The 26,818-nt window shown below is 41.0% G+C and overlaps 1 long non-coding RNA gene across 3 annotated transcripts in view; it reads right to left on the reverse strand.

Annotated features, from left to right (window-relative positions):
- Nucleotides 1-1,817: 1,817 nt before the first annotated feature.
- The window catches only part of LOC144295854 (uncharacterized), a 30,685-nt gene continuing 5,684 nt past the window's right edge, over nucleotides 1,818-26,818 (reverse strand). The window contains exons 1-4 of one of the 3 annotated variants that reach the window (XR_013362970.1): nucleotides 4,845-4,987; nucleotides 4,618-4,722; nucleotides 4,151-4,192; nucleotides 1,818-2,064 (exon numbers count right to left, since the gene is read on the reverse strand). This is a non-coding gene — a long non-coding RNA (uncharacterized LOC144295854). Of the gene's footprint in view, nucleotides 2,065-4,150; nucleotides 4,193-4,617; nucleotides 4,988-26,818 lie in introns of those variants that run through there. The other 2 variants (XR_013362965.1, XR_013362960.1) reach the window with 2 other exon arrangements.

Genomic DNA, 26,818 nt, shown 5'->3' on the forward strand with positions numbered 1-26,818 from the left:
GGACCTAGTGATGTTGACCTTGGAAACTTGTTTTGCCTGCTCTTCCAAGTTTGGAACTTTCTCTTGATCATTTGGGAGTGGAAGAGATATAGGAGAGGAAGGATAAATGAGGAAGGATATATTTCTTAGAGATTTGGGGTTTTGTTTTTCTTGCACAATATGCTTTTGAGAATCAAAAAGGAAGGTCTGAGGTGCTATAATATAGCAGAAATGGAAACAGTGAAGGAAGAGCAAGATGACTCCATGGCTGGAAGATTGTAGGAGGTTGCCTGCATAGGGGCCCAAGAGGCAAACATCTGACCTGGTAGGCTATTGTGGATACACTGGCACACTGCCTGACTTCCCCCTCCACAGTTGCTGAAAGCCAGTAGAAGTAGAGTTACTACATGCAGACAGACTACATTTGTTAGGAACCTCAGATGTTGCCCTGATGCTTTTCTCCTCCCTTTAATGTATATGCTGGTCATCCACAGTTGCCATCAGGAATTTCCCAGCCAAATTTTACCCCCATGTCATGCTATTATTTTGAGCCTGCTCAGAACTGTCCTGGTAGACATCCTTTTCTGTTTAATCACACAGGACACATCTGTGTTCTTCCAAAACAGAGATGAGGTCCTTAATACCTAGAGGGACAACAGTGGTGTGGAAGGGAAACCTTCAGTCTTGGCATGTAAATGTGGCTGGAGAGAGATGATAAAGTCATAATACATCTCTGTACCCCACTCAACATGGGCTTCTGTGGGCAGAGACCAACTGCTATTCTAGTGCTATTCAATTAGCATATCCACCACTGTTATTTGCCTGCCACAAGATTAGGAATGCAATGACAGGTGAATGGATAAAGAAAATGTGTATATATATACTTATATATTATGTTTATATATATTATATACGTATAATATATATTGTATACATAGACACATAATGGAGTATTATATGTACACATTGTATATATGTATACAATGGAGTATTAATCAGCCATCAGAAAGGATGAATACTTACCATTTACATCAAAGGTGGATGGAACTGGAGGATATTATGCTGAGCAAAATAAGTCAGTCAAAGAAAGATAATTATCATATGGTTTAATTAATATGTGGAATTTAAGAAACAGCATAGAGAATCATAGGGGAAAGGAGGGAAAACTGAAGGGGAAGTCATCAGAGACATAGAGATTATTTTTAAAATAATAAGAAATGTCAAGGGCTAGGAGGGAGGAAATTAGGAAAGTCTCCCCTGATGAGGCCCCAAATGAGCTGAATCTTGAGAGATGAATCTTGCAAAGGCAGCCATCAGTGACACTTGGTCACCCAGAGCAGGTCAATCTACCTAGGATTTATTTTAGTTTATGATATGAGATTAGGATTTGACTTTTTTCCCTAAATAGTCCATTTTTCCAGTATGCTATATTGAAAAGTTCTTCCTCTCCTCTATTGATTTAAAATTCCACATTTATCACAGATCAGATTTCCATAAATACAGAAATTTATGACTTTTGTCCTAGGTATACATTCCTTCATGAAAACCATTAGGAATAATAGCTTTAATTGACATATAATAGGATATCATCATCTTCTTCTTCTTCTTCTTCTTCTTCTTCTTCTTCTTCTTCTTCTTCTTCTTCTTCTTCTTCTTCTTCTTCTTGAAAGTGGAAATTATAGTGTTTTTTCCCCCACCTTTTAAATAAATCATTTGGTATATAAACATTCTTCATTAGATATGTTAGTTATAAAGCATAAAAATACACTTGAATAATAGTTATCTATTACTAAAAAACAAACAACAGTCACTTAAAACAATAATAGTTTATTGTCTTTCAGTTTTGTGGTTCAGGAATTCAGGAGAAGCTTAGCTGATGGTTCTGGCTTGGGGTCTTCCATAACCCCAAGATGCATTAAGATGTTGACCAAGGCTGCAAATATCTAAATGCTTGATTAGAGCTGGTGGCTCCACATCCAAGATGACTGGCAGTTGGCAGGAGATCTCAGCTCCTTGCCACATGGATCTCATAGGGCTTCTTAGATGCACTTCACCACAGTAGCTGGCTTCCCTGGAATGAGTGATCTAAGAGAAGCAAAAACTGCAATGTCTTATGACCAAGCATCAGAGGTCACACGTCATTTCCTCAGTATCCCATTTATACATATCATCTCTGTTCAGTGTAGGAGGGAACTAGATCACTGGGGCCACAACACAGAACAACCATGAACTCACCACCACCAAGACCAAGAAATTGTACACTACCAAATAATTTGCATCTACCCATGTGTCTTTTCCTTACCACAGCCTCCTGCCTCCCTTTGGTATTTATCATTCCACCCTGATTTTTTTTGTCTGTGTGTGTGTGTGTGTTTTAAGATTTTCTCTCTCTGTCTCTCTCTCTCTCTCTCTCTCTCACACACACACACACACACACACACACACACACACACACACAAATAGGCAGAGGGAGAAGCAGGTTCCCTGCAGGGAGCCCCATATGGGACTTGATCCTAGGACCCTGGGGATCATGACCTGAGCCAAACACTCAACCACTGAGCCAAACACTCAACCACTGAGCCAAACAGAGCCATACTCTGTTTTGTTTTGTTTTGTTTTTTAATGTCTGCGTTCTCAAAAAAATTATTTTGAGATAATTATAGATTCATATACAATTGTGAGAAATAGCACAGGGAGATCCAGTACATTTTTTACCAAGTTTACTTCAGCATTAACACCTTACAGAACTATAACACAGTACTATAACCAGAAAATTAACATTAATATGATTCATCAACTTTATTAGAATTTCACCATGCACTCATGTGTGTGTATTTGTGTGTGAATTTGGTTGTTTTTTAAAATATTTTATTTTTAAGTAGTCTCTACACCCAGTGTGGAACTTGAACTCACAACCCCAAGATCAAAAGTTACATGTTCCACCGACTGAGCTAGCCAGGCACCCTGTTATGTAGGAATTTAGTTCTATGTAATTTTGTTGCATGTGTTGATTTATATGATCACCACTATAGTCAAGATACAGAACACTTCCATCACAAGACTCCTAGGAATACCCTTATACCTCCATAGCCACTTCCCTTCATCCCTCCTCCCAAACCACCAGCAAGAACATTTGTTCTCCATCTCTATTACTTTGTCATCTCAAAACTGGAATGGAATCATACAGTATGTAACCTTTTGAGATTAGCTTTGTTTCTGAGCATAATTCCCTTGAGATCCAGCCAAGCTCTTGTGTGTATCAATAGCTCATTTCTTGCATTGTTGAGTAGTTAGTTCCATGATAGAGATGTACTACAATCTGTTTATCTACTCAAATGTTACAGACACTCGATTTCTTTCCAGTTTCTAGTTATTGAGAATAAAACTGCTGCTATAAACATTTGTGTACAAGTTTTGTGTGAATGTGAGTCTTTTTTTTTTAATTTTTATTTATTTCTAATAGTCACAGAGAGAGAGAGAGAGAGAGAGAGGCAGAGACATAGGCAGAGGGAGAAGCAGGCTCCATGCACCGGGAGCCTGATGTGGGATTCGATCCTGGGTCTCCAGGATCGCGCCCTGGGCTAAAGGCAGGCGCCAAACCGCTGCGCCACCCAGGGATCCCATGTGAGTCTTATCTAATAGTGTAATCACTGAATTGCATGGTTAGCACAGGTTTAGTTTCATAAAAAACTGCTTTATCAAAGATAAAAGTGCTGAACAACTTTTTGCTCATAAATGCTAGCATTTGTGCTCTGTAAAAACAATATTGTCATGTATGTAGTCTTCTGGGACTTGCCTTTTCACTAACATTAGGTTTCCAAGATTTCTTCACATTGCTGAATGTAACTGTAGCTTGTTTTCATAGCTATACAAATGTTTCATTTTGTGATTACTGTACCCAATCAAAGGGTAAACAAATTGCTCCCTTTATGAACAAGCACATCATTTACAAAGGAAGTGTTCAGGTGTAAGATTTACTTGGCATATTCTTAAGTATGGGGTGCTGAGATTTAAAGACTTTGTTCAAATTTCAGATGGAATACCAAATCGCTAGCCAAAGTGGCTGCATCCATTCATACTTCCAGTGGCAATGTTTAAAAGTTCCTTCTGGAGTTGAGGCAAGATGGCAAAAGAGTAGGTGTCCTCAACTCACCTGGACCCACCAACTTACCTGGATTACTTTCAAAACATCCTGAACACCTACAAATTCGACCTGAGATTTAAAGAGAGAACAGTTGGAATACTACCGAGAGAAAAGTTTTTGCTTCTAACAAGGTATGAAGGCAGAGGGGGAAAAAAATCAAGTAGGGGAGGGGGAACCAGGAATAAGCAGGGCAAAAGCAGTGCCTCAAAAGCCTCCAGGGCACAAAAGCCCAGCCAGAGACAAGTGGGAACTTTAAAAATCAGCACCTGAGTTTTCCCTGATGGAAAAGTGCTTAGCAGGGAAATTGGGCAGAATCGCAGGAGGGGCAGTGAAGCATCAAGATTCCCAGAGTCACTATAAGAGGAGGAGCATCCAGGGGAAAGTGCACCACAAACCTCAGTCTGATCTTGGTAAAGGGCTGGAGCACTGCAACCCTCTGGGACATTTGGGAGAAGACAGTTGGTTACACAGGCCTGCTCCAGAGCTGTCTTTACCTTAGAGCCCAGCAACAGACGGTGTCAGCTGTCTTCCATTCGCTTCAGGAGAGGTGGTCCCCAGGAGCGCAGGTCTAGTGGCACAGGGCTCTGGATCTGAGGGCTCTGAAGCGGACAAAGCCTAACTGTTCATCTGGTAGACAGCTGAGATAGCACAGGTGTTCTATGCTCAGTTCCCCCCAGAACAGGCAGAGGTGGGGAGGGCACAGGACAGCAAGGACTCTTACTGTGGGCACCCAGCAAGCCGTGCAGATCAGTGCACATGCACCTGTCTCCAGGAGCATCTAGGCCACTGTGGACTGGGAGACTGAGGTTACTCATGGGGAGCTCTACTCCAGAGCTGGAAATCTGGTCACTGCCATTTTTTTGTTTTCTCTTATTTCACCTAGCACCTGGGTGGGTGGGGGGGGGGGGACTCTAGGGAACAAAGGTCTCCAGGTAAACAGCTCATACTGAGCCCAGCACCTGGCAGGGGGCGGGGCATCTCCACCCAGGCACAGACACCTGAGAATCAGTGCAGCAGACCCCTCCCCCCAGAGGAGCAGCTGGAAGAACAGAGTAAGAGCAATTTTACTGAACAGGTGGCAGTGAAAAGCTCTAGGACTGAGGGAAAATAGTATAAAGAACTAGAGGGTCTTTTTTTTTTCTTTTCTTTTTCTTTTTTCTTTTTTCTTTTTTCTTTTTTCTTTCTTTTTTTTTTCATTACAGCTCCTTTTTATATCAGGTTAAAAATTTCCAATATTTTTTCTCTTTTCTCACCTTAACAATATTTTACCCACTCTTCATTTTTAAGCTTTTTCCTTTTTGACTTTCATATTTCTACAATTACATGTTATAGATATATTTTTCACTTCTGGATTCCCTTCAATGTATTCAATTTACTTTTGGTAGATGTATGAAATTTGAGTTTTTGTTTTTTTCTATCTCATTTTTTATTACAGTGGTGGAAATTAGTACCTTCTAACACACGACCAAAATGCACCCAGAACCAAGTGGAACACTATGTTGGTTCATTCTGTGAGACTATATTCTCTCTTCCTTCCCATTCAGCCCCCCTCTTTTATCTTGTTTATGTTTTTGTGGTCAATGTTGGGTCTTTATATAAGTATTGCTGGTTTATATAAATTTGGGATTGAGTACCTTCTAACATACAGAACAAAATGCACTCAGAACCAAGAGGATCACCCTCTAGGTCCCCTCAGGTAGACTATATTCTCTCCACCACCACTTCCTCACCACCACCACCCTCCACCTTTTTTTTTTTTCTTTTTCTTTTTCTTTGTTTTTGATTTTTATTTTTACTATTTTGTTTTAAAATTGTTTTTTCACCTTAGTGGTTCTTTTGTTTTATTTTGTTCTGTTCTTTTTCTTTTTATTTCTGGTCTCTGACCTCTTCAGAATGATCTAGGGTATATTTTACTTAGGTTGTGATTGATATTTTTTGACTCAGCTTGCTCAGCCACTCTGCCCTGGACAAAATGACTAGAAGGAAGAATTCACCACAAAAGAAAGGACCAGAAGCAACACTCTCTGCCACCGAGGTACTGAACATGTCATAAATTCAATTCGGAAGTACAACAATAAAGTTCCTGGTGGCTCTGGAAAAAAAAAAAAAAAAAGCATAAAGGACTCCAGAGACTTTGTTCCTGCAGAATTGATATTGAATCAGGCTGAAATTAAAAATAGATTGACTGAGATGCTGTCTAAACTGGATGCTCTAACTGCTAGGGTTAATGAGGTGGAAGAGAGAGTGAGTGACATAGAAGACAAGTTGATGGGAAGGAAGGAAGCTGAGGGAAAAAAAGAGAAAAACAATTAAGAGCTCATGACGAAAGGCTTAGGGAAATAAATGATAGCTTGAGATGGAAGAATCTACATCTACCAGAAGAAGCTGAGAGAGAGAGAGAGAGGCAGAGAGAACCACAAAGTATATTTGAACAAATCATAGCTGAGAACTTCCATAATCTGGGGAAGGAAACAGGCATTCAGATCCAAGAGATAGAGAGGAACCTCTCCCCAAATCAATAAAAACCATTCAACATCACATTTAACAGAGAAACTTGCAAATTTCAAAGATAAAGAAAAATTCTTAAAACAGAGCACGACAAGAGATTCTTAACATATATCGGGAGATAGATTAACAGCAGACCTCTCCACAGAGACCTGGCAGGCCAGAAGATATTCAGGGTCTTAAATTAGAAGAACATGCAGCCAAGAATGCTTTATCCAGCAAGGCTCTCATTCAGAATAGAAGGAGAGATAAAGAGCTTCCAAGATAGGCAGAAACTGAAAGAATATGTGACCACCAAACCAGCTCTGCAAGAAATATAAAATGGGACCCCGTAAAAGAAAGAGGAAACCCCAAAAAATAATCCACAAAAAACGGAGACTGAATAGGTATTATGATGACACTAAATTCATATCTCTCAATAGTAACTCTGAACGTGCATGGCTTTAATGATCCCATCAAAAGATGCAGTGTTTCAGACTGGATAAAAAAGCAAGACCCATCAATTTGCTGTCTACAAGAGACTCATTTTAGACCTAAGAACACCTACACCATGAAAATGAAAGGTTGGAGAACCATTTACCATTTCAAACGTCCTCAAAAGAAAGCTGCGATAGTAATCCTCATATCAGATACATTAAAGTTTATCCCAAAGACTGTAGTAAATGAAGAGAGGCACTATATCACACTTAACGGGTCTATCCAACAAGAAGACCTAACAATCATGAATATTTATGCCCCTAATGTGGGAGCTGCCAAGCATATCAATCAATTAATAACCAAAGTAAAGAGATACTTAATAGTAGGAGACTTCAACAAGGCACTTTCAGCAAATGATAGATATTCTAAGCACAATATCACCAAAGAAATGAGGGCTTTCACTGATACACAGGACCAGATGTATTACACAGATATATACAGAACTTTCCATTGGAACACAACTGAGAACACATTCTTCTCAAGTGCACATAGAAGTTTCTCTAGAATAGGCCACATACTGGGACACAAATCAAGTCACAACCAATACCAAAAGTTGGAATTATCCTCTGCATATTTTCAGAACACAATGCTTTGAAACTAGAACTCAATCACAAGAGGAAATTTGGAAGAAATGGAAACACGTGGAAGTTAAAGAGCAGCCTACTAAAAGATGAATGGGTCAACCAGGAAATTAGGGAATAATTAAAAAGATTCATGGAGGAGATGGGGCAAGATGGCAGAAGAGTGGGGTCCCCAAGTCACCTGTCCCCACCAACTTACCTAGGTAACTTTCAAATCATCCTGAAAACCTACGAATTCGGTCTGAGATTTAAAGAGAGAATAGCTGGAAGGCTACAGTAAGAAGAGTTTGCGCTTCTATCAAGGTAGGAAGACGGAAAAAGAAAGAAAGAAAGAAAGAAAGAAAGAAAGAAAGAAAGAAAGAAAGAAAGAAGAGAGAGAGAGAGAGAGAGAGAGAGAGAGAGAGAGAGAGAGAGAGAGAAGAAAGAAAGAAAGAAAGAAAGAAAGAAAGAAAGAAAGAAAGAAAGCATCGAAGGGGGAGGGGCCCCCACGAGGACCCGAGCTAAGGCTAAGCAGCGATAGTCCCCGGACAGGAAAGCCCAGGCCCGGAGAAGCAGAAACTTTACCAATCTTTTCGGACCGAAAGGCGCTCACGGGGAGCTCGGGCAGGACCCCAGGAGGGCGGGGATGCCCTCAGGCTCCCAGGGGCACTAACAGACACCTGCGCCCCGGGGAGAGCGGGCAACACACCGGCAACACATCGCAGGCAGAGCTCCTTATAGGGGTGGAGCGGGGCCCTCGGGAGAGGCTCAGGGGTGGCTCCACTCAGAGGGGGCAGCGCAGCCCCAAGAACACGATTCCGGCGGTGCAGGCCCCGGAGCCCAGGGCGCTGGGGGACACAGCCCACAATCTGGTGCTCCACCCGGGACAGGCGGATGTTGGCAGAACACAAGGCAGCAAGGACGCTCCAACCGCTGGGCCTCCTGGGCGCCCCCGAGCTGTGCAGATCGGCACCTGCAGTCCCCGGAGCATGCAGGCCCCTGCGGACTGGGAGCTGCGTTAGTTACTGTAGGAGCTGACACCAGAGCCAGAGGAGCTGGCCGCCGCCAAGGTTGTTCCTCCTCCTTGTGTCACCTTGTACCTGGGACTGAGCAGGGGCCTCGCAGGATAAACAGCTCCCACTGAGCCCTGCACCTAGCAGGGGGATGGGCAGCTCCCCCTGGGGCACACTCCTGAGAATCAGCACAGCAGGCCCCTCCCCCAGAAGACCAGCTGGAAGGACCGGAAAAAGCAAGTTACTGACCAAGCAGCACTAGAAAGTTCCAGGGGAAGTGGAGGGATTTACAGTATATAGAATCAGAGGATACCCTCCATTGTTTTTTGTTTTGTTTGTCCCCCCCCTTTTCTTCTCTCTCTTTCTCCTTTTTTCCAGTACAACTTGTTTTTGTCCACTCTGCACTGAACAAAATAACTAGAAGGAAAAACTCACCACAAAAGAAGGAATCAGAAACAGTCTTCTCTCCCACAGAGTTACAAAATTTGGATTGCAATTCCATGTCAGAAAGCCAATTCATAAGCACAATTATAGGGCAGCCCCGGTGGTGCAGTGGTTTGGCGCCGCCTGCAGCCTGGGATGTGATCCTGGAGACCCGGGATCGAGTCCCGCATCCGGCTCTCTGCATGGAGCCTGCGTCTCCCTCTCCCTCTGCTGGTGTCTCTGCCTCTCTCTCTGTGTCTATGAATGAATAAATAAAATCTTAAAAAAAAAAAGGAAGCACAATTATAAAGCTACTGGTGGCTAGAAAAAACATAAAGGATTCAAGAGACCTCATGACTGAAGAATTTAGATCTAATCAGGACGAAATTAAAAATAAATTAAATGAGGGGGAGGAGCAAGATGGCGGAGGAGTAGGGTCTCCAAATCACCTGTCTCCACCAAACTACCTAGAAAACCTTCAAATTATCCTGAAAATCTATGAATTCGGCCTGAGATTCAAAGAGAGACCAGCTGGAATGCTACAGTGAGAAGAGTTCGCGCATCTATCAAGGTAGGAAGACGGGGAAAAAGAAATAAAGGAACAAAGGCCTCCAAGGGGGAGGGGCCCCGCGAGGAGCCGGGCTGAGGCCGGGGCGAGTGTCCCCAGGACAGGAGAGCCCCGTCCCGGAGGAGCAGGAGCTGCACCGACCTTCCCGGGCGGAAAGGGGCTCGCAGGGAGCTGGAGCAGGACCAGGAGGGCGAGGAGGCCCTCGGGCTCCCGGGACAGTAACAGCAACTGCGCGCCCAGGAGAGTGCGCCGAGCTCCCTAAGGGCTGCAGCGCGCACGGCGGGACCCGGCGGGACCCGGAGCAGCTGAAGGGGCTCGGGGGCGGCTCCGCGGAGGGGGCTGCACGGCCCCGGGAGCAGCTCGGAGGGGCTCGGGCAGAAGAAGAGGCTCCGTGCGGAGGGGGCTGCGCGGTTCCAGGAGCAGCTCGGAGGGGCTCGGGCGGCAGCTCCGCGGAGGGGGTTGCGCGGCCCGGGAGCGCGAATCCACCAGCGCAGGCTCCGGAGCACAGGGCGCCGGGACACAGCCCAGGATCCCGCCTCCCCCGGGACAGGCAGAGGCCGGGAGGGCCCAGGACAGCGAGGACGCTCCTGCCCCGAGCTGAGCAGATCGGCGGCCCCGCCCCAGAGCCTCCAGGCCCTGCAGACGGAGTTCCTGCCGGAGCTGAATCCAGGTTTCCAGAGCTGCCCCGCCACTGGGGCTGTTCCTCCTGAGGCCTCACGGGGTAAACAACCCCCACTGAGCCCTGCACCAGGCAGGGGCACAGCAGCTCCCCCAACTGCTAACACCTGAAAATCAGCACAACAGGCCCCTCCCCCAGAAGATCAGCTAGACGGACAACTTCCAGGAGAAGCCAAGGGACTTAAAGAACACAGAATCAGAAGATACTCCCCGGTGGTTCTTTTTTTGTTTGTTTGTTTTTGTTTTTGTTTTTGTTTTTGTTTTGTTTTGCTTTTTGATTTGTTTCCTTCCCCCACCCCCTTTTTTCTCCTTTCTTTTTCTTTCTCTTTTTCTTCTTCTTTTTTTTTTTTTTCTTTTTCGTTTTTTTTCTTTTTCTTCCCTTTTTTTTTTTTCTCTTTCTCTCCTCTCTTTTTCTCTTTTTCCCAATACAACTTGCTTTTGGCCACTCTGCACTGAGCAAAATGACTAGAAGGAAAACCTCACCTCAAAAGAAAGAATCAGAAACAGTCCTCTCTCCCACAGAGTTACAAAATCTGGATTACAATTCAATGTCAGAAAGCCAATTCAGAAGCACTATTATACAGCTACTGGTGGCTCTAGAAAAAAGTATAAAGGACTCAAGAGACTTCATGACTGCAGAATTTAGAGCTAATCAGGCAGAAATTAAAAACCAATTGAATGAGATGCAATCCAAACTAGAAGTCCTAACGACGAGGGTTAACGAGGTGGAAGAACGAGTGAGTGACCTAGAAGACAAGTTGACAGCAAAGAGGGAAACTGAGGAAAAAAGAGACAAACAATTAAAAGACCATGAAGATAGATTAAGGGAAATAAACGACAGCCTGAGGAAGAAAAACCTACGTTTAATTGGGGTTCCCGAGGGCGCCGAAAGGGACAGAGGGCCAGAATATGTATTTGAACAAATTCTAGCTGAAAACTTTCCTAATCTGGGAAGGGAAACAGGCATTCAGATCCAGGAAATAGAGAGATCCCCCCCTAAAATCAATAAAAACCGTTCAACACCTCGACATTTAATTGTGAAGCTTGCAAATTCCAAAGATAAGGAGAAGATCCTTAAAGCAGCAAGAGACAAGAAATCCCTGACTTTTATGGGGAGGAGTATTAGGGTAACAGCAGACCTCTCCACAGAGACCTGGCAGGCCAGAAAGGGCTGGCAGGATATATTCAGGGTCCTAAATGAAAAGAACATGCAACCAAGAATACTTTATCCAGCAAGGCTCTCATTCAAAATGGAAGGAGAGATAAAGAGCTTCCAAGACAGGCAGCAACTAAAAGAATATGTGACCTCCAAACCAGCTCTGCAAGAAATTTTAAGGGGGCCTCTTAAAATTCCCCTTTAAGAAGAAGTTCAGTGGAACAGTCCACAAAAACAAAGACTGAATAGATATCATGATGACACTAAACTCATATCTCTCAATAGTAACTCTGAATGTGAACGGGCTTAATGACCCCATCAAAAGGCGCAGGGTTTCAGACTGGATAAAAAAGCAGGACCCATCTATTTGCTGTCTACAAGAGACTCATTTTAGACAGAAGGACACCTACAGCCTGAAAATAAAAGGTTGGAGAACCATTTACCATTCGAATGGTCCTCAAAAGAAAGCAGGGGTAGCCATCCTTATATCAGATAAACTAAAATTTACCCCAAAGACTGTAGTGAGAGATGAAGAGGGACACTATATCATACTTAAAGGATCTATTCAACAAGAGGACTTAACAATCCTCAATATATATGCTCCAAATGTGGGAGCTGCCAAATATATAAATCAATTATTAACCAAAGTGAAGAAATACTTAGATAATAATACACTTATACTTGGTGACTTCAATCTAGCTCTTTCTATACTCGATAGGTCTTCTAAGCAAAACATCTCCAAAGAAACGAGAGCTTTAAATGATACACTGGACCAGATGGATTTCACAGATATCTACAGAACTTTACATCCAAACTCAACTGAATACACATTCTTCTCAAGCGCACATGGAACTTTCTCCAGAATAGACCACATATTGGGTCACAAATCGGGTCTGAACCGATACCAAAAGATTGGGATTGTCCCCTGCATATTCTCGGACCATAATGCCTTGAAATTAGAACTAAATCACAACAAGAAGTTTGGAAGGACCTCAAACACATGGAGGTTAAGGACCATCCTGCTAAAAGATAAAAGGGTCAACCAGGAAATTAAGGAAGAATTAAAAAGATTCATGGAAACTAATGAGAATGAAGATACAACCGTTCAAAATCTTTGGGATGCAGCAAAAGCAGTCCTAAGGGGGAAATACATCGCAATACAAGCATCCATTCAAAAACTGGAAAGAACTCAAATACAAAAGCTAACCTTACACATAAAGGAGCTAGAGAAAAAACAGCAAATAGATCCTACACCCAAGAGAAGAAGGGAGCTAATAAAGATTCGAGCAGAACTCAACGAAATCGAGACCAGAAGAACTGTGGAACAGATCAACAGAACCAGGAGTTGGTTCTTTGAAAGAATTAATAAGATAGATAAACCATTAGCCAGCCTTATTAAAAAGAAGAGAGAGAAGACTCAAATTAATAAAATCATGAATGAGAAAGGAGAGATCACTACCAACACCAAGGAAATACAAACGATTTTAAAAACATATTATGAACAGCTATACGCCAATAAATTAGGCAATCTAGAAGAAATGGACGCATTCCTGGAAAGCCACAAACTACCAAAACTGGAACAGGAAGAAATAGAAAACCTGAACAGGCCAATAACCAGGGAGGAAATTGAAGCAGTCATCAAAAACCTCCCAAGACACAAGAGTCCAGGGCCAGATGGCTTCCCAGGAGAATTTTATCAAACGTTTAAAGAAGAAATCATACCTATTCTCCTAAAGCTGTTTGGAAAGATAGAAAGAGATGGAGTACTTCCAAATTCGTTCTATGAAGCCAGCATCACCTTAATTCCAAAGCCAGACAAAGACCCCGCCAAAAAGGAGAATTACAGACCAATATCCCTGATGAACATGGATGCAAAAATTCTCAACAAGATACTGGCCAATAGGATCCAACAGTACATTAAGAAAATTATTCACCATGACCAAGTAGGATTTATCCCTGGGACACAAGGCTGGTTCAACACCCGTAAAACAATCAATGTGATTCATCATATCAGCAAGAGAAAAACCAAGAACCATATGATCCTCTCATTGGATGCAGAGAAAGCATTTGACAAAATACAGCATCCATTCCTGATCAAAACTCTTCAGAGTGTAGGGATAGAGGGAACATTCCTCGACATCTTAAAAGCCATCTATGAAAAGCCCACAGCAAATATCATTCTCAATGGGGAAGCACTGGGAGCCTTTCCCCTAAGATCAGGAACAAGACAGGGATGTCCACTCTCACCACTGCTATTCAACATAGTACTGGAAGTCCTAGCCTCAGCAATCAGACAACAAAAAGACATTAAAGGCATTCAAATTGGCAAAGAAGAAGTCAAACTCTCCCTCTTCGCCGATGACATGATACTCTACATAGAAAACCCAAAAGTCTCCACCCCAAGATTGCTAGAACTCATACAGCAATTCGGTAGCGTGGCAGGATACAAAATCAATGCCCAGAAGTCAGTGGCATTTCTATACACTAACAATGAGACTGAAGAAAGAGAAATTAAGGAGTCAATCCCATTTACAATTGCACCCAAAAGCATAAGATACCTAGGAATAAACCTCACCAAAGATGTAAAGGATCTATACCCTCAAAACTATAGAACACTTCTGAAAGAAATTGAGGAAGACACAAAGAGATGGAAAAATATTCCATGCTCATGGATTGGCAGAATTAATATTGTGAAAATGTCAATGTTACCCAGGGCAATATACACGTTTAATGCAATCCCTATCAAAATACCATGGACTTTCTTCAGAGAGTTAGAACAAATTATTTTAAGATTTGTGTGGAATCAGAAAAGACCCCGAATAGCCAGGGGAATTTTAAAAAAGAAAACCATAGCTGGGGGCATCACAATGCCAGATTTCAGGTTGTACTACAAAGCTGTGGTCATCAAGACAGTGTGGTACTGGCACAAAAACAGACACATAGATCAGTGGAACAGAATAGAGAATCCAGAAGTGGACCCTGAACTTTATGGGCAACTAATATTCGATAAAGGAGGAAAGACTATCCATTGGAAGAAAGACAGTCTCTTCAATAAATGGTGCTGGGAAAATTGGACATCCACATGCAGAAGAATGAAACTAGACCACTCTCTTTCACCATACACAAAGATAAACTCAAAATGGATGAAAGATCTAAATGTGAGACAAGATTCCATCAAAATCCTAGAGAAGAACACAGGCAACACCCTTTTTGAACTCGGCCATAGTAACTTCTTGCAAGATACATCCACGAAGGCAAAAGAAACAAAAGCAAAAATGAACTATTGGGACTTCATCAAGATAAGAAGCTTTTGCACAGCAAAGGATACAGTCAACAAAACTCAAAGACAACCTACAGAATGGGAGAAGATATTTGCAAATGACATATCAGATAAAGGGCTAGTTTCCAAGATCTATAAAGAACTTATTAAACTCAACACCAAAGAAACAAACAATCCAATCATGAAATGGGCAAAAGACATGAACAGAAATCTCACAGAAGAAGACATAGACATGGCCAACATGCACATGAGAAAATGCTCTGCATCACTTGCCATCAGGGAAATACAAATCAAAACCACAATGCGATACCACCTCACACCAGTGAGAATGGGAAAAATTAACAAGGCAGGAAACAACAAATGTTGGAGAGGATGTGGAGAAAAGGGAACCCTCTTACACTGTTGGTGGGAATGTGAACTGGTGCAGCCACTCTGGAAAACTGTGTGGAGGTTCCTCAAACAGTTAAAAATATACCTGCCCTACGACCCAGCAATTGCACTGTTGGGGATTTACCCCAAAGATACAAATGCAATGAAACGCTGGGACACCTGCACCCCGATGTTTCTAGCAGCAATGGCCACGATAGCCAAACTGTGGAAGGAGCCTCGGTGTCCAACGAAAGATGAATGGATAAAGAAGATGTGGTTTATGTATACAATGGAATATTACTCAGCTATTAGAAATGACAAATACCCACCATTTGCTTCAACGTGGATGGAACTGGAGGGTATTATGCTGAGTGAAGTAAGTCAGTCGGAGAAGGACAAACATTATATGTTCTCATTCATTTGGGGAATATAAATAATAGTGAAAGGGAAAATAAGGGAAGGGAGAAGAAATGTGTGGGAAATATCAGAAAGGGAGACAGAACATAAAGACTGCTAACTCTGGGAAACGAACTAGGGGTGGTAGAAGGGGAGGAGGGCGGGGGGTGGGAGTGAATGGGTGACGGGCACTGGGTGTTATTCTGTATGTTAGTAAATTGAACACCAATAAAAAAAAAAAATAAAATAAAATAAAATAAAATAAAATAAAATAAAAAAAAATAAAAAAAAAATAAATTAAATGAGATGTGTTCCAAACTGGAGGTCCTAACAATGAGGGTTAACGAGGTAGAAGAACAAGTGACATAGAAGACAAGTTGATGGCAAGGAAGGAAGCTGAGAAAAAAGAGACAAACAATTACAAGATCATGAGGATAAGTTAAGGGAAATAAATGACAGCCTCAGAAGGAAAAATATATGTTTAACTGGGGTTCCACGGGGTGCTGAAAGGGACAGAGGGCCAAAAAGCATATTTGAACAAATCATAGCTGAGAACATCCCTAATTTGGGGAGGCAAACAGTCATTCATTCCAGGAGATAGAGAGATCCCCCCTAAAATCAATAAAAATGGCTCAACACCTCGACATTTAATAGTGAAACTTGCAAATTCCAAAGATAAAGAGAAGATCCATAAAGCAGCAAGAGACAAGAAATCCCTAACCTTTATGGGGAGAATTATTATGTTAACAGCAGACCTCTCCACAGAGACCTGGCAGGCCAGAAAAGGCTGGCAGGATATATTCAGGGTCCTAAATGAGAAGAACATGCAGCCAAGAACGCTTTATCCAGCAAGGCTCTCATTCAGAATAGAAGGAGAGATAAAGAGCTTCCAGGATAGGCAGAAACTGAAAGAATATGTGACCACCAAACCAGCTCTGCAAGAAATATTAAGGGAGACTCTCTAAAGGAAAGAGGAAATCCAAGGAAACAATCCACAAAAACAGGGACTGAATAGGTATCATGATGAAAGTAAATTCATACCTTTTTTTTTTAAGATTTTATTTATTTATTCATGAAAGAAAGAGAGAGAGAGAGGCAGAGGGAGAAGCAGGCTCCGTGCAGGGAGCCAGATGTAGGACTCGATACAGGGTCCCCAGGATCAAACCCCGGGCCGAAGGTGGCACTAAACTGCCAGGCCACTGGGGCTGCCCTAAATTCATATCTTTCAATAGTAACTCTGAACATGAATGGGCTTAATGACCCCATTAAAGGTGCAGGGTTTCAAACTGGATAAAAAAGCAAGACCTATCTATTTGCTGTCTACAGGAGACTCATTTTAGACCAAAGGACACCTACAGCCTGAAAATAAAAAGTTGAGGAGCTATTTACCATTCAAATGGTCCTCAAAAGAAAAAAGGGATTGCCATCCTTATATCAAATCAATTAAAGTTTATCCTAAAGACTTTAGTAAGAGATGAAGAGGGACACTATATCATACTTAAAGGATCTATCCAACAAGAGGACCTAACAATCATGAAAATTTATGACTCAAATGTGGGAGCTGCCAATTATATCAATCAATTAATAACCGAAGTTAAGACATACTTAGATAAAACACTAGTACTTGGTGACTTGAACACAGCACTTTCTGCAAGAGACAGATCTTCTAAGCACAACAACTGCAAAGAAATGAGAGCTTTAAATGATACACTGGACCAGATGGATTTCACAGATATCTACAGAACTTTACATCCAAACTCAACTGAATACACATTCTTCTCAAGTGCACATGGAACTTTCTCCAGAATAGACCACATCATGGGTCACAAATCAGGTCTTAACTGATACCAAAAGCTGGGAATCTTCCCCTGCATATTTTCAGACCATAATGCTTTGTAACTAGAACTAAATCACAAGAAGAAGTTTGGAAGGATTTCAAACACGTGGAGGTTAGGGACCATCCTGCTAAAAGATGAAAGGGTCAACCAGGAAATTAGGAAAGAATTAAAAAGATTCATGGAAACTACTGAGAATGAAGATACAACCATTCAAAATCTTTGGGATACAGCAAAAGCAGTCCTGAGGGGGAAATACATCGCAATACAAGCATCCATCCAAAAACTGGAAATAACTCAAATACAAAAGCTAACCTTGCACCTAAAGGAGCTGGAGAAAAAAAGGCAAATAGATCCTACACCCAAGAGAAGAAGAGAATTAATAAAGATTCGAGCAGAACTCAATGAAATAGAGAACAGAAGAACTGTGGAACAGAGATCAATAAAACCAGAAGTTGGTTCTTTGAAAGACTTAATAAGATAGATAAACTATTAGCCAGCCTTATTAAAAAGAAGAGAGAAAAGACTCAATAAAATCATGAATGAGAAAGGAGAAATCACCACCAATACCAGGGAAATACAAATGATTTTAAAAACATATTATGAGCAGCTATATGCCAATAAATTAGGCAATCTAGAAGAAATGGACGCATTCCTGGAAAGCCACAAACTACCAAAACTGGAACAGGAAGAAATAGAAAACCTGAACAGGCCAATAACCAGGGAGGAAATTGAAGCAGTCATCAAAAACCTCCCAAGACACAAAAGTCCAGGGCCAGATGGCTTCCCAGGGGAATTCTGTCAAACGTTTAAAGAAGAAACCATACCTAGTCTACTAAGGCTGTTCAGAAAAATAGAAAGAGATGGAATACTTCCAAACTCATTCTATGAGGCCAGCATCACCTTAATTCCAAAACCAAAGACCCCATGAAAAAGGAGAATTATAGACCAATATCCCTGATGAACACAGATGCAAAAATTTTCAATAAGATACTATCCAGTAGGATTCAACAATGCATTAAGAAGATTATTCATCATTACCAAGTGGGATTTATCCCCGGGACGCAAGGCTGGTTCAACAATCGTAAAGCAATCAATGCAATTGATTATAACAGCAAGAGAAAAAACAAGAACCATACGATCCTCTCAGTAGATGCAGAGAAAGCATTTGACAAAATACAGCATCCATTCCTGATCAAAACTCTCCAGAGTGTAGGGATAGAGGAAACATTCCTCAACATCTTAAAAGCCATCTTTGAAAAGCCCACAGCAAATATCATTCTCAATGGGGAAACACTGGGAGCCTTTCCCCTAAGATCAGGAACAAGACAGGGATGTCCACTCTTACCACTGCTATTTAACATAGTACTAGAAGTCCTAGCCTCAGCAATCAGACAATGAAAAGAAATAAAAGGCATTCAAATTGGCAAAGAAGAAATCAACTTCTCTCTTTTCACAGATGACATGATACTTTACATAGAAAACCCTAAATACTCCACCCCAAGATTGCTAGACCTCATACAGCAATTTGGCAGTGTGGCAGGATACAAAATCAATGCCCAGAAATCAGTGGCATTTCTATACACCAGCAATGAGACTGAAGACAGAGAAATTAAGGAGTCAATCCCATTTATAATTGCACTCAAGAGCATGAAAAAAATTGAGGAAAACACAAAGAGTTGGAAAAATATTCCCTGCTGATGGATTGGAAGAATTAATATTGTGAAAATATCTATGCTACCTGGGGCAGTGTATACATTCCATGAAATCCCTATCAAAATTCCCTTGGACTTTCTTCAGAGAGTTGGAACAAATAATCTTAAGATTTGTATGGAATCAGAAAAGACCCTGAACAGCCAGAGGAATATTGAAAAAGAAAACCAGGGGCAGCCCGGGTGGCTCAACAGTTTATTGCCGCCTTCAGCCGTGGTCCTGATCTGGAGACCCGGTATCGAGTCCCATGTCAGGCTTTCTGCATGGAGCCTGCTTCTCCCTCTGCCTGTGTCTCTGCCTCTCTCTCTCTCTCTCTCTCTCTGTGTCTCCCATGAATAAATAAATAAAATCTTAAAAAAAAAAAAAAAGAGAAGAATACCAATGCCAGGGGCATCACAATGCTGGGTTTCCAGCTGCATTAAAAAGCTGTGATCATCAAGACAGTGTGGTACTGGCACAAAAACAGACACAGAGATCAATGGAACAGACTAGAGATCCAGAAGTGGGCCCTCAACTTTATGGTCAACTAATATTCGACAAAGGGGGAAAGACTACCCAGTGGAGAAAAGACAGTCTCTTCAATAAATGGTGCTGGGAATATTGGACATCCACGTGCAGAAGAATGAAACTAGACCACTCTCTTACACCATACACAAAGATAAACTCAAAATGGAGAAAGATCTAAATGTGAGACAAGATTCCATCAAAATCCTAGAGGAGAACACAGGCAACACCCTTTTTGAACTTGGCCACAGTAACTTCTTGCAAGATACATCCATGAAGGCAAGAGAAACAAAAGCAAAAATGAATTATTGGGACTTCTTCAAGATAAGAAGCTTCTGCACAGCAAAAGAAACAGTCAACAAAACTACAAGACAACCTATAGAATGGAAGAAGATATTTGCAAATGACATATCAGATAAAGGGCTAGTATCCAAGATCTATGAAGAACTTATTAAACTCAACAGCAAAGAAACAAGCAATCTAATGAGGAAATGGGTAAAAAACATGAACAGAAATTTCACTAAAGAAGACATAGACATTGCTAACAAGCACATGAGAAAATGCTCCTCATCACTTGCCATCAGGGAAATACAAATGAAAACCATAATGAGATATCATGTCACACCACTGAGAATGGTGAAAATTAAGAAGACAGGAAAGAAATATTGGAGAGGATGTGGAGAAAGGGGAACCCTCTTGCACTGTTGGTGGGAATGTGAAATGGTGCAGCCACTCTGGAAAATTGTGTGGAGGTTCCTCAAAGAGTTGAAAATAGAGCTACCATATGACCCAGCAATTGCATTACTGGGAATTTACCCCAAAGATACAGATATAGTGAAACTCTGGGACACCTACACTCCAATGTTTATAGAAGCAATGTTCACAATAACCAAACTGTGGAAGGAGCCATGATTTCCATCGAAAGATGAATGGATAAAGATGTGATCTATATATACAATGGAGTATTACTCAGCCATTAGAAAGGATATATACCCACCATTTGCTTTGACATGGATGGAACTGGCAGGTATTACGCTGATGAAATATGTCAATCACAGAAGGACAATCATCAAATGGTTTCACTCACATAGGGGACATAAATAGTGATAGCGATTATAAGGGAAAGGAGGAGAAGTGAGTGCAAAAAATTAGAGAGGGAGACAAACTATGAGAGACTTCTAACTCTGGAAACAAAGGGTTGCAGAAGGGGAGGTGGGCGGGGTTTTGAGTACTGGGTGATGGATCACTGGGTGACTTGATGGGATAAGCACAGGGTGTTATACTGTATGTTGTCAAATTGAATTTATTTATTTTTTATATATTTTTTAAAGATTTTATATTTTTATTCATGAGAGACACAGAGAGAGAAAGGCAGAGAAACCGCTGAGCCACCGGGGCTGCCCTCAAATTGAATTTAAATTAAAAAATGTAGGGTCACATGGGTGGCTCAGCTGTTGAGCACCTGCCTTCAGCCCAGGGCATGGTCCTTTGTCCCGGGATCAAGTACTGCATCAGGCTCCCTGCATGGAGCCTGCTTGTCTCTGCCTGTGTCTCTGCCTCTGTGTGTGTGTGTCTTTCATGAATAAATAAATACAATCATTAAAATTAATTAATTAAAAAATAAAAATAAATACAGGTTCCTTCCTATCCACATCCTCAAAAGCCTTAAGTATTTGACTTCTTAGTTTTTGTCAGTGTAATGGGTTATTAATTTCCTATATCCAAAATGTTTCTTTAACCTACTTATCTTCATTTATTCTTCCATTACTTATATTTAAACTGTCGAGTTGAAAAAAATCAATCTAATTGCAATTAGTTTGGAAAACACACAAAATCCACAGGTTAGTTTAAGAAGCAAAACACCTCAGAGAAAGTGCATTATTTTTCCATTTATTCAGAGATATCTTCCTTTATCAGCTTCATCAATTGTTAAGTTGGCTACACATTGTGATTACATATTCCTCATCTGTGATATTGGGATAAAGATTCTCTTACCTCATGCAATGGGCAGGAGATAAAATGTGGAATTATATGCTTAGTAGGCATTACACTCCCTATGAGGGCTAAATATTATTGCTTCTATTGTTGATTTTTGTTATGATTATTCGTATACATCTTGAACTGACATTTTTTGCTTTTTGTTATATATTTTATATTATTCTAAAAATGAGATGCTTCTCTTGATCCATTACATTTTGTAATTGGTTTTTGCTTATACATGAGAAACTTCTGATTGTACATCTTTATCTCATAGTTAGCCATATTACTAACCACTTTTCTAGATAAAAATCATGATGCTTTTGGGCACCTGGGTAGCAGAGTTAGTTAAATGTCTGACTCTTGGTTTTGGCTCAGGTCATTCATGATCTCAGCTCAGGTCATGATCTCAGGGTCATGGAGTTGAGCCCAGCGTTGGGCTCTGCACTCAGTGTGGAGTCTGCTTGGGTTTCTTTCCCTCTTCCTCTCCTTTCCCCATTCCTTGTACTTGTGTATGTACTCTCTCAAATAAATCTTTTAAAAAAAGATTAATGTTGCAGATAGTGATAAATTGTGCTTTTTCTTTTCTGGTTTTTATCCCTATAAACATTACTATATGTAACAAGCTATAGATAAACTATGCATGGTTCCTTTGCAATTACACTTTCCAATTTTTATTTTATTTTTTAAAAAGATTTTAGTTATTTGAGAGAGAGAAAAAGAGAGAAAGAGAGAGAGAGAGCGAGAGCATGCATAAGTAGAGGAGAGGGGCAGAGGGACAAGCAGGCTCCCTGCTGCTCAGGGAGCCCAATGTGAGATTTGATCCCAAGACCCTGGGATCATGACCTGAGCCAAAAGCAGGTGCTTAATTGACTGAGCCACCCAGGCACCCTCCAATTTTGAATAGGAGGTTTTGCTAACTTTGTGGAACAAATTAAGAAGGTCTCAATATCTTCCTATACTAAAAATAAATCAACTGTTTTGAAGTTTCAATAGAATTTGTCTGTCAAAGGTTCTCCATCAAGTGCTTTTGAAGAATGGATTTCTGAGGAAGCTTTCAAGGCTTCCTGGGGCTTAATATATTAATCTATTCAAAATTTTTCTTATTTTTCTGAATCACTTTCATTAATATGTTAATTTATATTTTGCTAATTGTAGGAAGTAATTACCATGGATAGTAAGGTAATACTTTTTTTCTTTCAGAAAACAAGCATGGGTTGTCTCTGAAGGCTTGCTTGTCTACAAATACATTAAATGCCAGGATAGCTGGATATCAGTTTGACAAGTATGGAAATTTATATTTAATTTTGTTAAGATTGTATTTATTTATTCATGACAGATACACATTGAGAGAGAGAGAGAGAGGGAGAGAGAGAAAGAGAGGCAGAGACACAGGCAGAGGGAGAAGTAGGCTCCTCGTAGGGAGCCCGATGTGGGACTCGATCCCAGGAACCTGGGATCATGCGGAGCCAAAGGCAGACACTAAACTCCTGAGCCACCTAGTCATCCCAGAAACCTATATTTAAAATATGCTTCCCACAGAATGGTGCTGAAGTCTTTCCATCACATAATGAAAGTAAGGATTTATTTGTTGAATGCTTATAAGAGGCAGCTTGTGTGGCACCCCTCAGAGGCACATGGTCATGGTGAATGGCTAGACATGGAACTCTGCCCAGTGGAGCTCAGGTCTCCCAGTGCAGGAGAAGGAGTATCTCACAAGAAAGCATATGGCCCATCAGATATGTCAAATTAGAGAGAAATGGTTGGGGACAGGATGGGCTGTGTGGGAAGAGGGGCCTAGAGTCCTGTCCTAAGTGCGGGACTCTGTTCTCTGGTTTCCTCCTCCTTCTGGGTGTTAGCCTCATTACCTTTGCTCTGTGTCAGCTCTTAGATGCTTCCAAATAGATTTTCCATAAATGTTTTGTCCATCTTTTCTAGATGTCCTCTAAAGCCTTGGTCCAGTTTATACCTTGTCTACCAGTAGCACAGGTCAACAGGCAAGGGATTATCTGGATCCATCCTCCAGATTTTAGCCTCTTCTCTCCTATTTTCATTTCTTTATCTTTATGCCCTGCATTCTGAAAGAATTCCTCAATTTGATCATCCAGACCACTAATTTTGCCCCTCCATTATGTTTTAAAATTATGATAAAATATATGTAAAATTTATCATCTTAAACATTTTGGGGGTGTATATTCAGTGATAGCAAGTACATTCACATTGTTGTGGACTGTGTTTTTTTTAATATTTTATTTATTTATGAGTGGCAGAGAGAGAGAGAAAGAGGCAGAGACATAGGCAGAGAGGGAAGCAGACTCCCTGCAGAGACCTCGATGTGGGACTTGATCCCAGGACCCCAGGAACATGCCATGAGCTGAAGGCAGATGCTCAATCATTGAGTCACCCAAGCAGACTGTGTTTTTATAAAATATGTGATCTGTGCTGTCTTTACTCCCAAGAATTCTTTAGTGTCCCTCATTTTCTTCTTTTCCATGGTAATTTTATGGATAATAATAACATTTAATATTATTTTCTGTGTTCTGTTAGATCTTTACCCTGAAAAAGGAAAAATTCACCTTTGTGGAGTTTGCTTTCATTTATGCTACCAGTTCTTCTTAAATGTAACAGGGAGAATAACTACTCAAAATAGACAGCATCAGGCCTGGAGTGGCACATTTATCCTGGATGCAGTGAATTATTGAACTTTTTATCTCCCCAGATGCCCTACAATGGCTTGTGGTCCCAGGCCTGCCTCACATTTGGGCTTTCTTAGGAGATCTTTTTGGAGCCCCCACCCCGACACCCCCTTTTTAAAAAGCATCATTGTCTACTTGATTAAATAATGTAATTTCTTATATTTATTAGATTTCCTCACCAATTAACTTTTATCTGCTTTTTATCTCTCAGATATCCCTCATTATCTTCTGAAGAATCTTCTTTTGTCTGAAGATACTTTCTCCAGTTTCTCAGCACAACTATACATTTTTCCTTTCAAGTATATCATCTGTCTTTTTTTTTTTTTTTAAGATTTATTTATTTATTTGACAGAGAGAGTGAGAGAACACAAGCAGGGGGAGCAGTAGAGGGAGAAGGAGAAGTTCTCTGCTCACCGGGGAGCCCCATGCAGGACCCTGGGATCCTGACCTGAGCCACCCATGTGCCCCTCATGTGTCTTTTTTATAGGAATTTCGTATGAGGAAAAGGAGAACAATTGTGCTCAGGCAGGTAACCTAAAATAGAAATCATTACTTAAGCCTCTGGAATTTGGCATTTCTGGGATTTGATACATTATCATGGATTCAGCTTGTTGGATCATTACCCAATTAATGTAACCTAATTTTTGCAGCTCTATATTTTGATAATTTAATTTAAATGAATGTTAAGGCCTTGTTAATTAACAGACAACATCTGTGCCTAACTTTACACATTACAAATTCTAGAATCTCTTGACTTTTTATTTATTTTAATTAGAGACACTCACAAGAGTAAATATTAAATGCTATCAGGTTAAAATGTAGAATGTGTTTTTATACTTACTGCATAAGCATTTATTAAGCATCATACCACCAGAGTAGTGCATGAAAGCTGGAAGCCATCTTCATGACTGTTTCATCCAATTCCCTACATTTCTCAGGGAGAAAGTATCCTCCAAAGTCTCTTCTATTTACATTCTACCCATAGGTACAATCTTCTCATCACACAGCTCTAACTCACAGATATCTTCTGACATGGTCCAGATCTGTCCCTCCAGTGCTGGGTCTTTCTGACATCCTGACACTCTGCTATCACACTGCCTGACATCGGTTAGCTGTCAAACAGGCAGCTCAAGCTTCACACGGCATGTGTTAGCTTTTTGTATTTTCTTCCCCAATCCTGTTCTTTATAGGAGAGTAAGAAATTTTTTCCTTCTTCCATCCTAAGTTCTTGGTTGAACTAATAATTAAATTCATAGGAGAAAAACAAATTTAATTTCATACTTACAAGGGCCCCATAAAAATATGAGACCTAAAGAAATGACCAAAGCAAGAAGCTTTTATACCTTTTAGAAAAAGAAATAATAAATTTGTGAAAAATTGACAAGACAAAGGGGTTTGGGCTTGGGGTAGGTAATTGGTGAGGTGACATGGTCTGTTTATAGAGCCTTCTTGGTCTTAAATTCCCTATCTCTGGTGATAAGTGTGGCTTCTACCCCCCTGGTACAGCAAGGATACCTTTCACATATAAGACTTGTTTCCTGTTTTCATAGGGACAAAGGAGGGTCAATGTGTTTCCCTCTTATACTCACTGTTTCTTAAGTCACTTTTTTAAAGATTTTATTTATTTATTTGACAGAGAGAGCGTGCAGGAGAGAGCACAAGCAGGGGAAACAGCAGAGGGAGAGGGAGAAGCAGGCATCTTGCTGAGCAAGGAGCCTGACGTGGAGCTCGATCCCAGGACCCTGAAATCATGACCTTAGCCGAAGACAGACACTTAACCTCCTGAACCACCCAGAACCTCAAGTCACTTTAATTCAAAATAATCAATATGCCCAAGAGGCATATTTGGGGGCTGGAATATTCTACAATCTTTCATCTCCATGTCATCAACTAAACACTTCAGTGTTACTCTTGATTCACTTCTTTTCCTCATCCAAATATCCAACCTGTTGGTTTATCATGTTAACCCTACCTGGAAAATATACTTACAGTTTTTCCACTCTGTCTATCCACTGCCTAGAGCCTAAGCTACCACCTAATTCAGTGTCTTGCCTGCTCCCACTGGGCTCCAAATCTATTTTCTCACTTTTATTTTTTTATTTATAATAAATTTATGTTTTATTGGTGTTCAATTTGCCAACATACAGAATAACACCCAGTGCTCATCCCGTCACATGCCCCCCTCAGTGCCCTTCACCCATTCACCCCCACCCCCTCCCTCCTCCCCTTCCACCACCCCTAGTTCGTTTCCCAGAGTTAGGAGTCTTTATGTTCTGTCTCCCTTTATGATATTTCCCACACATTTCTTCTCCCTTCCCTTATATTCTCTTTCACTAATATTTATATTCCCAAATGAATGAACATACAATCTTTGTCCTTCTCCGATTGACTTACTTCACTCAGCATAATACCCTCCAGTTCCATCCACATCGAAGCAAATGGTGGGTATCTGTCATTTCTAATAGCTGAGTAATATTCCATTGTATACATAAACCACATCTTCTTTATCCATTCATCTTTCGATGGACACCGAGGCTCCTTCCAC

Source organism: Canis aureus, chromosome 2 (genome assembly GCF_053574225.1).
Source record: "Canis aureus isolate CA01 chromosome 2, VMU_Caureus_v.1.0, whole genome shotgun sequence".
Classification (NCBI taxonomy): Eukaryota; Metazoa; Chordata; class Mammalia; order Carnivora; family Canidae; genus Canis; species Canis aureus.